The following is a 13,000-nucleotide window of genomic DNA, read 5'->3' on the forward strand; positions in this document are numbered from 1 at the left end:
ATGTTCCACTTGGACTTTTCGACTTATGTCAACTCTTGTTAAACTTCCAATCGCTAAGTGTTTTGTTAACTATGATCTACTTGGACTTTCTATATTTTGTCAAGTATTCGATTAACGTTGACCTACTTGACTTTTTACTTAAACAACTTAACATATTGATTGACTATCAAATATCCGATCAATCTTTTAATCTATTTGATATCTCACTCAACCAACTAATATATTAATCATATATAAAAATTCTAACTCAAATTAACTTGAGCTTGGTCCACCTTCACCAGCATCAATTATATTAATAAATCAAATCCTCATTATGGGTACTAGTCCCACCGTTTACCATCGCACTGCATCCTAAGAATCCTAAGATTCGGAGTAGTAATCGCATCATTGGATGTGGGGTCCACCTGTGGTCCCCAATGGGATGAGTCGGATAATCGAACATGACTCAATTTACCAAATGGCTATGTTTTTCAATAAAAAATTCAGATCTATTTTTTTCATAATTATTGTTCAAGTAACGTGATGGATTTTCAAATTATCAATTTATATTTTTGATAGTTTCTCATCATGTTGAGTATATCAGTAAAATATAAAATAATTTTGATATAAATCAAAGTTTATCAACCTATTTATTGAACTATTTAGTGGTGTTTCTTCATTAACTTGTTAATTTTTCATATTTCAGGATATAAGATATAAAATGATTTTGATGTAAAATATATAGGAGTGTTTGAGGACGAGGAGAACACCAAAATAGAGACAAAGTAAATTGATCATGAAAAATGAAAATTATTTTAAAATTTTATTTTTACATGTTGACTTATATGTCTGTATTTTTTTATTGCATTTTATTTTAATATTTTTAATGCACTTATTTTCATTGAATCTAGTAAACAATCCAATTAAAAAAAATAAAAACTCTAAAATCTAAAAAATATATTCATAAACTTCTTAAACCTCTAGCCAGTGAAATAAAGAGAAATTTTGAAAGATATAAATTTTTAACTATATCATGTCTCTTTATAATCTTTTCCTCTTATTTTACCTTCACTTTTAATCACAAACTAGAGGAAATCATTTTGTATGCAAAAAGTTCCAAACAAATAAATTTTGAGAATAAATAGATTGACTTATAATGGCCATCTTAATAAAAATTAATTAGGAGGGTTTTTTAGATAAATTATCCAGACCTGCTAAACTAATTTGACATCTCTTTAAATTAAGTGCCAAAATAGAATACATAATCATCCTTGAAAATTTGACATCTCTTTAAATTAAGTGCCAAAATGGAATACATAATCATCTTGAAAATTTGACATCTCTTTAAATTAAGTGTATTCATCCTTGAAAATTTGACATCTCTTTAAATTAAGTGCCAAAATGGAATACATAATCATCCTTGAAATATAATTTTATTTATTTTCAATGCCTAACAAAGTGGATTTATTTCATGATAAACTAGAGGGAAAAAAAACCTAAAGGCTATAAAAAATAATCTAACTCCTCTGGAGAATCTTCTTGAACCATCGAGCTGATTCTTTTGGGTAGTGCTTATTATCCTTGAAGTCGATATAAACAATACCAAACCTTGATGTGTATCCTAGTCTCCATTCAAAGTTATCAAGAAGAGACCATGTAAAATATCCAATCACTGAAGCACCATCATTGATAGCCCTCTTTAGTTCCATAATATAATTCTGGTAAAAATGTCTCCTTTGAGTATCTTGCAAGCCTTGTGGAAGTGTAACATTGCCAGGTTGATCCATACCTAAGATTATAATAAATTATTTTGAGTTTGAAGAACAAATACAATTTGTCATACAAATATTTACCATTTTCAGATAGAAAGATGATTGGGTTGCCATAATTTTCTTTAACATATGTCACTGCCTTGTACAAACCCCATGGAACAATGTAAAGCCAATCCGAGTGAGCCTAATGACATATAAACAATTACCTTGTATCAATTATGAGCCCACGTTAAGTCACAATAAAAAATTCCATAACATAATCTCTTGGGGAAAAATTATAACAAGATAATTTCTTACCCTTGGTCCAATTGGCACGCCATTACGATCATCTAAAAATGGTAGAACAAATTATATTATTAACAATTTTTTTTATTAAATATAACATTAATAAGAAAGAAATGATTGCATGTGTCTCACATTTAAATTCAACGTGTCAATCATCTTGATAGCTAATGGGTTTAGGATTAATTGTAGCATTATCCTTAATATAGTAGGCTGTGTATTGATTGACTCCCAAATAGTCATATGAACCTTTAACTAACTCCACTTCATCATTAGTAAACTCTGGTAATCTTTCTTTAACTATGTCTTGAATAGATTTAGGATAGTATCCATATGTTAGAGGGTGAAGGAACCTGAAAAGGATAAATTAAATTATGCTAAAAAGGGTAATAGTTATGTTTTGAAAACCAAGCTTGCATCCATAATTACCATCCGATGTGAAAATCTATAGCTCTTTGAGCAGCAACTTTATCACTCTCAGAGTAAGTGTGAGGCTCATACCAAACAAAATCTAGAAGAATTCCAATTTTCCCTTGTTGATCAATCTGAATAAAAAAAGAAAATATTTTTAGTATTATTTTCATTTACAATGTATATGTACGAAATTCTTTCATGAGATAAGTTTTGTAAATTTATTATATTATTGTAATTTTTAAATAATTTTGGTATATTTAATGAGAAGATATTTTTTGAATTAACTATTATGTCATAATTAAATGCACCAATATAAAACTAGTTGAAAATACATTACTTGATACTTCTCACGATATCTATTCACTGCAGCATGAGATAAGATAAGATTATGAGCCACAATGTAAGGCTCTATAGTTGAGTTCCCTCCAAATCTACTACCAGTAGCTCTTCCAGGGGCATGAAAGCCAGTATCGTACCCCATAGCCGCCGCCACTCTTGGTTCATTGAATGTGAACCAATTTTTCACTCTATCACCATATCTTTCAAAGCAAAAGTCAGCATAGTCCGCAAATGCATCCCTAAACAAAATGATTGTAAACTAAATTAAATATTCATGACATCTTTCAATAGGTTATATTAGAAATTCTTAGATATACAATAAGAAGAATAAAAGTATGAGTAATTATTTTATTTTACTACTTACACTATCTTTGGACTCAACCAACCCAAATACTCGTTTTGAAGTGTTAATGGAAGATCGTAGTGATAGAGATTGACATATGGAGTAATACCTAATAGAAAAATGAAATAGAATATTAAAAAAATATGTGAAAACTATTTATTTATTAGTTAAAAAAAACACAAAGTTACCTTTGAGTATTAAACGGTCAATTAGCCTATTATAATAATCTACACCTTCCCAATTAATATCTCCCGTTCCATCTACAAGATCAAAGAAAAATTATTAGTATTTTTAAAAGGTAAGCAATGTGCAAGACTTCATAAAAAAGAATTATAGCTTCTAGTACTTGGGAAAATTCTACTCCAAGAGATTGAGAATCGATAAGCATCAAAATTGTACTCCTTCATAATATCAATATCTTCCTGTACAATGGAACTCATTTTTTTAAAAAAAAATAAATAAATTTAAGAAAAAGATACAAATTTGTTTGCATTATAATTGTCTCCAAAAATATAAAATATGCATTTGACCTTGAAATGATGATACTCATCAACGGTAACATCACCAGTTGCATTATATGGGATTAAACCTACATCCATAGCAAACAAATCAAATCCACTTCAGAATATAACTTCAAGTTTAGAAAGAAAAAAGTAAAGTTATACAATTAAATTATGAAATCTTACCTGGAATTTTTACAAATTCATCCCAAATGATAGGTCCCCGTCCACCTTTGAGTGCTTCCCCTTCAACTTGATAAGCAGATGCAGCGGTGCCAAATATGAAGTCATCAGGAAAGACTTTACGACTTAGTTTATGTACTCTTGAAGTCGGCTTTACATTGTTTGTTTTATATCCCGATGTACATTGGACTAGGAAAAGTAAAATGAATGAAAAGAAAAATAATGAGAAAGACTCTCGAAAATTCATTTTGAAGATGAGTGAACCTCTGATTAATGAAGAAGAGGAAGTGAGTTCTATATATAGGAGCACAACAATGTGTGAGTTAAATGGATGAGTATTGATATAGTTTGGACCAATTCTTTTGGTATATATGTTTCAAATTAATGATAATAATTCAATAAGTCCATGGATTATCATCTAAAATACCGTGCTAAACTTTTAGCAGCAAAAGAGATTGTTTTGCTTGACTTATTTCTGATTTGGCTTGTTCTTAAATATTGAATGAAAATTAAGTGATTTTTATTTCTACTTTTACTTTTAATTACATAAGAAATGTATACTCACTCAATACTCTAAATGTTACATTCATATTTGAAGAGTATTGTTGTTTTTTTTTTTCATTTAGTAGAAATGTATGGTAGATAAAACAATTAAAAACATATTGATAAATCTACAATTATTACCGTAACAACTTGATTATTGCCGTAAAATTCTCTAGGTTTGCATTTCATTATTCTTAAAATAAAATTTAGAAATACAAAAATTACAATTTGTATCATTTAAAGGTATAAAAAAGTTGGTGACAAATACTTCCAATTTTACTTTTTTTTTACAAAAAAAAATTGAAATCTATTGTTTAATTTAAGGATGGATCCAGGAATTAGAGATGAATTGGGCTTTGAGTGTGAGTGAACCATATCAAAGGACTTTGAGTATGGAAGGAGTGGGTAATCAAAATAAAATGGAAAAAAGGGAACAAATTAATTCTTCTTGATGTTAAATTATAAGATATTAAATATCTATGTAATTATTTTGGGATTGGATTAGAGTTGGACAACCCTATCTTAGATCAGTCTTCGGCTATATGGATAATCTGTATTTTATCTAACATTGACACGGTATATTATAATAAGTACAAGATATTTTTCTAGATATACATCCCATTAATACATACTCTATCTAATTCATATTTTGACTTATTTTATATTAATACATGATTAATCCGACCAATTAAATCCGTCTTATTTATTTGTATTTTCTTCCGAGTTAAGGCAAACTAATTATTTTTTTACCTAGATTTCATTTTTCGTAAAAAATTATCTTTGATAAATTTAATTGATATTGATTGTATAATGTAACTCCCAATTAATGAGATTATAATATATGATTATCTAAAAACAATTTTTTTTATATATTAGAATATGTAAATAGAAAAAATTATATTAATATAATAAAAAATACAATTACAAAAAGAAAAGAAATCTTTTTCAATAACAAAAGTGTTTTAAATTTTAAAAATAAATAATAATTACCTAGAATACTTTGCAATCTGAAAATAAAAATAATAACACGGGAATAATTAATGCAACACAACTGACGCATAGATAATAAATGTTAAAAAAAAAAATAATGAGCATGATTTTTTGGGACTGGGTTGGAGCCCAGTACAGTTCCAAACGTAGTTCCGTCTTCATTTAGGAAGATATGAATTCGACTTGATGTATCAAATTTAATGGAATTAATTAAAGTTACTTTTTACTAATCCTATCTAATTAAATGAAAATTTTATATTAAATTTTTTGGGCAAAACTATTTGAAAAAATCTCAAAGTACGTGGTTACTCTAATGATATCTGTATAACTCACTGTAACTTATAAATTTATTCAAAGATGTCTATTTGATTAACCCAAAACTAAACTTTAATGTAATATAACTTAATCTAAAATTTTGAAATTTAACTTAACTCATCTCATAAAATTTTAGGATTTCCTTAATTGAAAATATAAATCGAGTGAGATAAATAAAGATTAAATTAAATAAAAAATAAATTAAAATAAATTAAATTAAAATTAAATTAAATTAAAAATAAGACTAAATTAAACTTAAATTTAAAATTTAAAATTAAACCCTAAATATTAATCCACTTAAATTTTAAAATTAAGTTAATTAAATATTAAAAATTACATTAAAACTTAAAATTAAAATAGAATTAAACGTAAATTAATTAACCTATTACATTATGCTAAAATTATTTTAAATTTTTTTAAAAAAAATCCTTTAAAAGCATTTTAAAAATTACTTTAAAAATTCTTTTTTAAAATCTTTTAAAATTTAGTTTAAAAAATTTCTTTAAAAATATTTTAAAAAATACTTTTAATTTTTTTAAAAAAAAATTATTTTAAAAATCCATTATAAATATTTTTAAAAATTCCTTTAAAAATCCTTTAAAAATTTTTTAAAATCTTTTAGAAATATTTTAAAACTATTTTAAAAATAATTATAAAAAATTTCATTAAAAATATTTTTAAAAATTCCATTAAAATTATTTTAAAATTTCCTTTAAAAATATTTTTAAAATTCTTTTATAAATTATTTTTAAAATACTTTGAAATTATTTTTAAAAATCTTTTTAAAATTATTTTAAAAATCCTTTAACAATATTTTAAAAATTATTTTAAAAACCATTTAACAATATTTTAAAAATTCTTTAAAAAAACTTTAAAAATATTTTAAAATTATTTTCAAAAACCCTTTAAAAATATTTTTCTTCTAAAAATCCTTTAAAATTAGTTTCTCACTAAAGGTTAGACATAAATCTAAGGAGATATCATAGAAAATGCATGCACTAAGGGAGAGAGTAATGAGTTAGTTAGAAATGTTGGTACAGGGTGTACCAGAATTAAACTTGAGTTTTGATGTTGTCAAAGGATCAAGGTAAATGTTGTTGTGATCTAATAAGTTGACTGAGTGCGTAGGATATTTACTCAACCGGGAAAGTCTTAGCAGATCATGGAAGCCAGGCAGGAAGCCCAAGTGGGTTGAGAGGACCCGACACTTGGCAGGAATGCTCGATAGGTCTGGAGGATTGTAGATCGAGGGAAAGTCCTGGTGAGTCGATCAGATACTAAGAGTGTAACGACCCAACTCCTGGGTACTAATCTGTGAGCCGGATCGCTACATTAACTACTGAAGCTACTGTACGGAAAACTGGGTAAAATAAAATTTCACTAACTGACTCGGTTAGTCTGACAACTGATACACCCATGCTGTTATAAGGAAGGATTCAAGACCCTTTCCTGTTGGTGTACACGTGCTAAGGAGAATACTTGATCTCCCATCTGAGCTAGGAACTCAGAATTTACTTCCCAGCTAGCTGCTGATCGATCCACGGATCGATCAAACTTACTACGATTCTGTGCCTTGCTGGATCGGTCTGCGGACCGAACCAGCAAAGGCTGGATCGGTCGGTAGACCGATCCAGGTGTGTCTGGATCGGTCTGCAGACCGATCCAGGAACCTGGAAATCTCCTCCGAGGCTACTGTATCGAGCTGGATCGGTCGGCTGACCGATCCAGGAGGATACAGTAGCATACTGTATCTCTCTGGATCGGTCGGCTGACCGATCCAGGAGGATACAGTAGCATACTGTATCTCTCTGGATCGGTCGGCTGACCGATCCAGTGGCACAGCTCAGACCCTGATCGGTCTGGGGACCGATCAGTAGCTGATTTCACTCGAGAGTTCTGATTTCAGCACTTTGGCGTGCCAAAACATCACACAATAGTTCTAAAACAATGGAAACACATATAAGCACATAAGTACCAATGTTCTAAACGTGATAAGCTAAACCAAACATAGTTACTAAGCTAGAACAATTAGTAACAAGACTAAATATGAAACTAGACATGTTAAGTGCTAAAACTGAAATAAAAGCGTATAGATCCCAAGGATCTTTATTCCAGACCCCTTGCACACACACATCATTGTAGCATCGCCCTTCAGCCTCCGCTAATCCACTTTTCTTTTACCGGTATCTGCAGTATAAGAAAAGTAGTATCTATAAGCCAATAAGCTTAGTAAGAAACCATCTACCTCACAAAAGCATGCATACGATGCAGATATGATTTTAAATCATGCTATTTGAAAAATATACTGAATATGCAAGCATGGCATGGCATGGTATCACACAAGCATGGCATAACATATAAACCGAACATGCTTTAAACTGATCATGGCATACTTACAAACTAAGCACGAAACTGAACTAGTCAAGTATATATCTAAATCTGTACACAACCTCAAATCATGTAAACTGAACCTGAACTGAACTGAAAGCTAAATTAGTGTTCTCATCACTGGTTTCAAATTTGAAAACTATACATATAATAGATGAAAATACTAAACATGCTGCTGGGGCCCTGGCAACTGTACATACTGTGCGCGCTTCCCTACGAGACCCGGGATTGCAAGTTCCGAATCCAGCAGGGTTACTAGGTTATCTGAACCTAGGGACGACTGTGGGAGTCCAGCCCATGGATATCTGATCCAAGTACAGTGCCAACTGAATAAAAGTAAAATACTGAATACTGTTTTATTTTACTTTGCTGTTCTAGGTTATCTGAACCTAGAGCTAGGTTATCTGAACCTAGAGGCTACTGTGGGAGCCTACCCAATGGATATCTGATCCATAAAGCTGTAATAACTGATAAATAACTGAATAAAATGTTTCTAATACATTTTACATGCTGTTAGGACGCCTACTAGTGCATCCTTCTGAACTGGGCATTCTACCGAATGCTTGGTGTGCACTGAAAGCACACCCTAAAACTGAAAACTGTAAAACTACTGAACTAACGCTAAAACTAACAAGCGAGAGCAATTATACTGCAGGTGAGGGGTTTCTTACCTCAATCGTAAGGTTTTCTTACGATTCTATCCGCTAGGTTTTCTAGAAAACTGATCCTTTCGACGATCCGCTCACGTCTTCGCGTTCCTCTCGCGAAGAAGAACCTCTTTCGTGTTGGAGTCGTCGCCGGAAGATGATCCTATGGACCCTTGCCTTGGTGTGCCGTGCGTGAGGAAGAGGAGAAGAAGGGAGAGGCGGCGGTGAGGTTTGGAAGAGAAATTGGCGTGAGGGCTTCGGTGAAGAGAGATTTGCCGAACCAAACTTCTAAAATAAACCAAACCCCACTTAAGTTTATTATTTATATTAAGTGGTTTAATGAACCCAACTCTAATATAAATATATTTGGTTCTCCTTCCTTTCAGCACGGCCCTGCTGGGTTCACTGGTTTCTAACATTATCCGTAAACCGAAGGTCTCGGGTTCAATTTCCGCTTAGGTCGTTTTACGATTCTATTTATTTTTGCTACTTCCGCTACTCGGAAAATTCCGGAAAAATATCTAATAATTCCAGAAAAATCGTACCATAATTCTAATATAGTTTTGAGAATTTTCGGGCGTTACAATCCCCATACCTTATAAAAAGTTCGTCCCCGAACTTAAAACAATTCTGGGTACTTCTGTCTCATGCTGGCCTCTGTCTCCCAAGTCGCCTCTGCTGCTGTGTGATTTTGCCAGCTGATTTTAACTAATGGTACTTCCTTGTTCCGTAATTTCTTTACTGCTCGGTCTATTATCTGAATAGGCCGACTGTCATAGCTGAGATCATCACGGACCTGTACCAACTGGGGCTCAATCACCTGGGTGGCGTCTGGAATATGCTTCTTCAGCATGGAAACATGAAATACGTTGTGGACTGCTGACATCTCCTGAGGTAGCTCTAACTCATATGCTACCTTGCCCACTCTCTTCGTGATAAGGTATGGTCCCACATATCTGGGAGCTAGCTTGCCCTTCTTCCCAAAACGCATGACTCCCTTCATGGGAGCTACTCTGAGGAAAACTGTATCCCCAACTAAAAACTCTAGGGGTCTGCGTCGTGTATCAGCATAGCTCTTCTGACGGCTCTGTGCTGTCTCTATCCTCTGGCGAATCTGCTGTATGGCTGCTGTGGTATCTGCTACTAGATCTGTCTGAAGCTCTAGTTCCTTCTGTTCACCACTCTCATACCAGCAGATTGGTGATCTGCACCTCCGCCCATAGAGTGCCTCATAAGGTGCCATGCCGATAGTGGCCTGATAACTGTTGTTGTATGCAAATTCTGCTAGACTCAGATATTTGCACCAACTTCCTTGAAATCTAGGGCACAAGCTCGGAGCATATCTTGAGTACCGATTTATCGCTCTGTCGACCATCCGTCTGAGGATGGAAGGTCGTGCTAAATTTTAAGGTGCCCATAGTGATTGCACACACTTCCAAAAGTGTGATGTAAATCTATTGTCTCTATCCGATATAATGGTTCGTGGGACTCCATGCACCGACAATCTCCTTGAGATATAACCGAGCTAGTTGCTCCATGGAATAGGATATTCGATAGCTAAGAAGTGGGCTGATTTAGTCAACTCGTCGACTATTACCCGGATGGCATCAAAACCATTCGTGGTTGGGTAATCCCACTATGAAGTCCATAGAGATATCCTCCCACTTCCATTCTCGAAACTGATCTGCGGAACTCCTCCCGTCGCCGATGTTCCGCCTAACCCTCGACAGTTAGACAGATGTCGACGATTCTGGCGACATCTCGCTCATCCTGTGCCACCAAAATCGTTTCTTTAGATCCGATACATTTTGGTGGAACCAGGATGCATCATAGGGAGTCCCGTGAGCCTCATCTAGAATCTGTTTTCGTAGTTCCTCCCGATCTGGAACACAAAGTCTGTCACCACAAGACACTACCCCACTCGCGAACTCTCCATTTTCTGATTCTGCTAACCCTTGCTTGATTTTCTGGATTTCGTGATCCTGCTCCGAGCCGTCCGGATATCATCAAGCAAGGTAGATGCTAAGGACATAGTGGAAAGCTGTCCGACTATAAGCTCGAGACTAAAGGTCGTAATCTCCTTCCTTAGGGGTGGTGACATAGCTGCTAAAGATAATAAGGTAGCACTGGACTTCCTGCTGAGTGCGTCTGCTACCTTATTAGCTTTCCCTGGATGGTAGAGGATATCTATGTCATAATCCTTGACCAGCTCTAACCATCTGCGCTGTCGCATATTCAGATCCTTCTAAGTAAAGAAATACTTTAGACTTTGATGATCTGCATACACTCTGCACTGAGCTCCGTACAAATAATGTCTCCAAATCTTGAGAGCGAACACCACTGCTGCAAGCTCAAGGTCGTGAGTAGGATAGTTCCTCTCATAATCCTTGAGTTGTCCGGAGGCATAGGCGATCACCTTGCCCTGTTGCATCAGTACTGCCCCTAATCCCAATTTAGAGGCGCCACTGTAGATGTCGAAGCTGTCTGTGTTTTCTGGTATAGCTAAAATAGGAGCACTGGTCAATCTCCGTTTTAGTTCGCTCAAGTCCTCAGTCCACTGAAATTTCTTGTTCTTCCTTGTGAGAGTCGGGGGAGGCTATCCGAGAAGTCCTCTAATTTCTAGTAGCTCTGCTAATCCCGTAAAGCTTCGATTTCACCGCGTTCTGGGTCTCTTCCGATTATCGCTTCTATTTTGGGATCTACCATAACACCATCCTTGGAGATGATGTGACCTAGGAAGGCTACCTGCTCCAGCCAAAATTCACATTTCGTGAATTTGGCGTACAACTGGTTCTGCAAAATTGTCTTCGGATGCTCTGCATGATCCTCCTGAGTGCCTGAATAGATAAGAATGTCATCGATGAATACGATGACAAACTTGTCTAAGTATTCTCTGAATACTCTGTTCATGAGGTCCATGAAAGTAGCTGGAGCATTTGTCACGCCGAAAGGCATGACTACGAACTCATAATGTCCGTATCTGGTCCTGAAAGCTGTTTTAGGTATATCACCTTCCTTGACTCTAACCTGGTGATATCCTGATCTGAGGTCAATTTTAGAGAACACTGTGGCTCCCTTTAGCTGGTCAAATAGGTCATCTATCCTGGGGAGAGGGTACCTGTTTTTAATTGTGACCTGGTTCAAGGCACGGTAGTCTATGCATAGGCGATGCTTCCATCCTTCTTCTTCACGAACAGCACAAGTGCTCCCCATGGTGAGTGACTAGGGCGTATGAAACCCTTGTCATGAAGCTCCTATAATTTCTCCTGAAGTTCCTTCAGTTCTGCTGGAGCCATGCGGTATGGTGCCTTGGAAATTGGATTTGTGCCGGGAATGAGCTCTATCTCAAATTCAATCTCCCTGTCTGGTGCTAAGCCTGGTAGCTCTTCAGGGAAGACTGCTGGGTAGTCACAAACGACTCGAACCTCTGATAGCTGTTGGTTCTTGTCCTGGCTGGTGTTGACTACATTTGCTAAAAATCTCATGCATCCTGAATCCATTAGCTGCTGTGCTTTCAGTGCTGAGAGAAACTTTCTGGCTTTTCTCTTTGGTTTTCCTATGTACTCAAACTGTACTCCTTCTTCAGGTTGGAATATAACCTTTTGTTTACGGCACTCTATAGAAGCGCCGTATCTGATTAGAAAATCCATCCCAAAGATGACATCGTAGTCAGTCATTTCTAGCACTATCAGATCACCAAAAAGTTCTCTGTCTGCTATAATGACTGGCACTGCTCTGAGCCAGTGTGTAGATGCCATAATGTCTCCTGAGGGTAGTGTTGTCAGAAACTGACTATTGAGTACTTCTGGAGGTGTTGCTAATTTTTCGGCAAACGCCCTGGATACATAAGAGTGGGTTGCCCCAGTATCGAATAAGACAGTTGCATCATGCTGTAATATACTGATCTGACCTGTGACAACTGTCGAGGCATTTGCTACGTCCTCTCTGGTCAGTGAGAAAATCCTGGCATTCGTGGTAGCCGGAGGTGGTTTAAGCGTGACAGGGGCGTCGGAGTCGTCATCATCATCGAGGCCGAGGAAGAAGCGTTCGGCCAGTTGCTTAGCCATGTGCCCTTCCTGTCCACATTCAAAACAACCTCGCGTACCCTTGCGGCAAACTCCTGGATGATGTTTCCCACAAGTAGCACACTTGGGGTGTCTGGAATGTTTCCCAGCTGGTCCTCCTTTTGGGTCACTGCTTGCCTTACGTTTCCCCTTCCAGTTGGAGCTATGTCCCTGTTGTTTCTGCTGAGTACCTGAGCTAGCTTGTCCCTTGGGCTCTGTGGAAACCTGCTTCTGCTGGAAG

The 13,000-nt window shown here is 35.1% G+C and overlaps 1 pseudogene; it reads right to left on the bottom strand.

Moving 5' to 3' along the window:
* Positions 1-1,496: 1,496 nt before the first annotated feature.
* LOC122019570 lies at positions 1,497-12,762 on the bottom strand (annotated as a pseudogene).
* Positions 12,763-13,000: the final 238 nt, after the last annotated feature.

The sequence above is a fragment of the Zingiber officinale genome, chromosome 9A, assembly GCF_018446385.1.
Source record: "Zingiber officinale cultivar Zhangliang chromosome 9A, Zo_v1.1, whole genome shotgun sequence".
In the NCBI taxonomy this organism is placed as follows: Eukaryota; Viridiplantae; Streptophyta; class Magnoliopsida; order Zingiberales; family Zingiberaceae; genus Zingiber; species Zingiber officinale.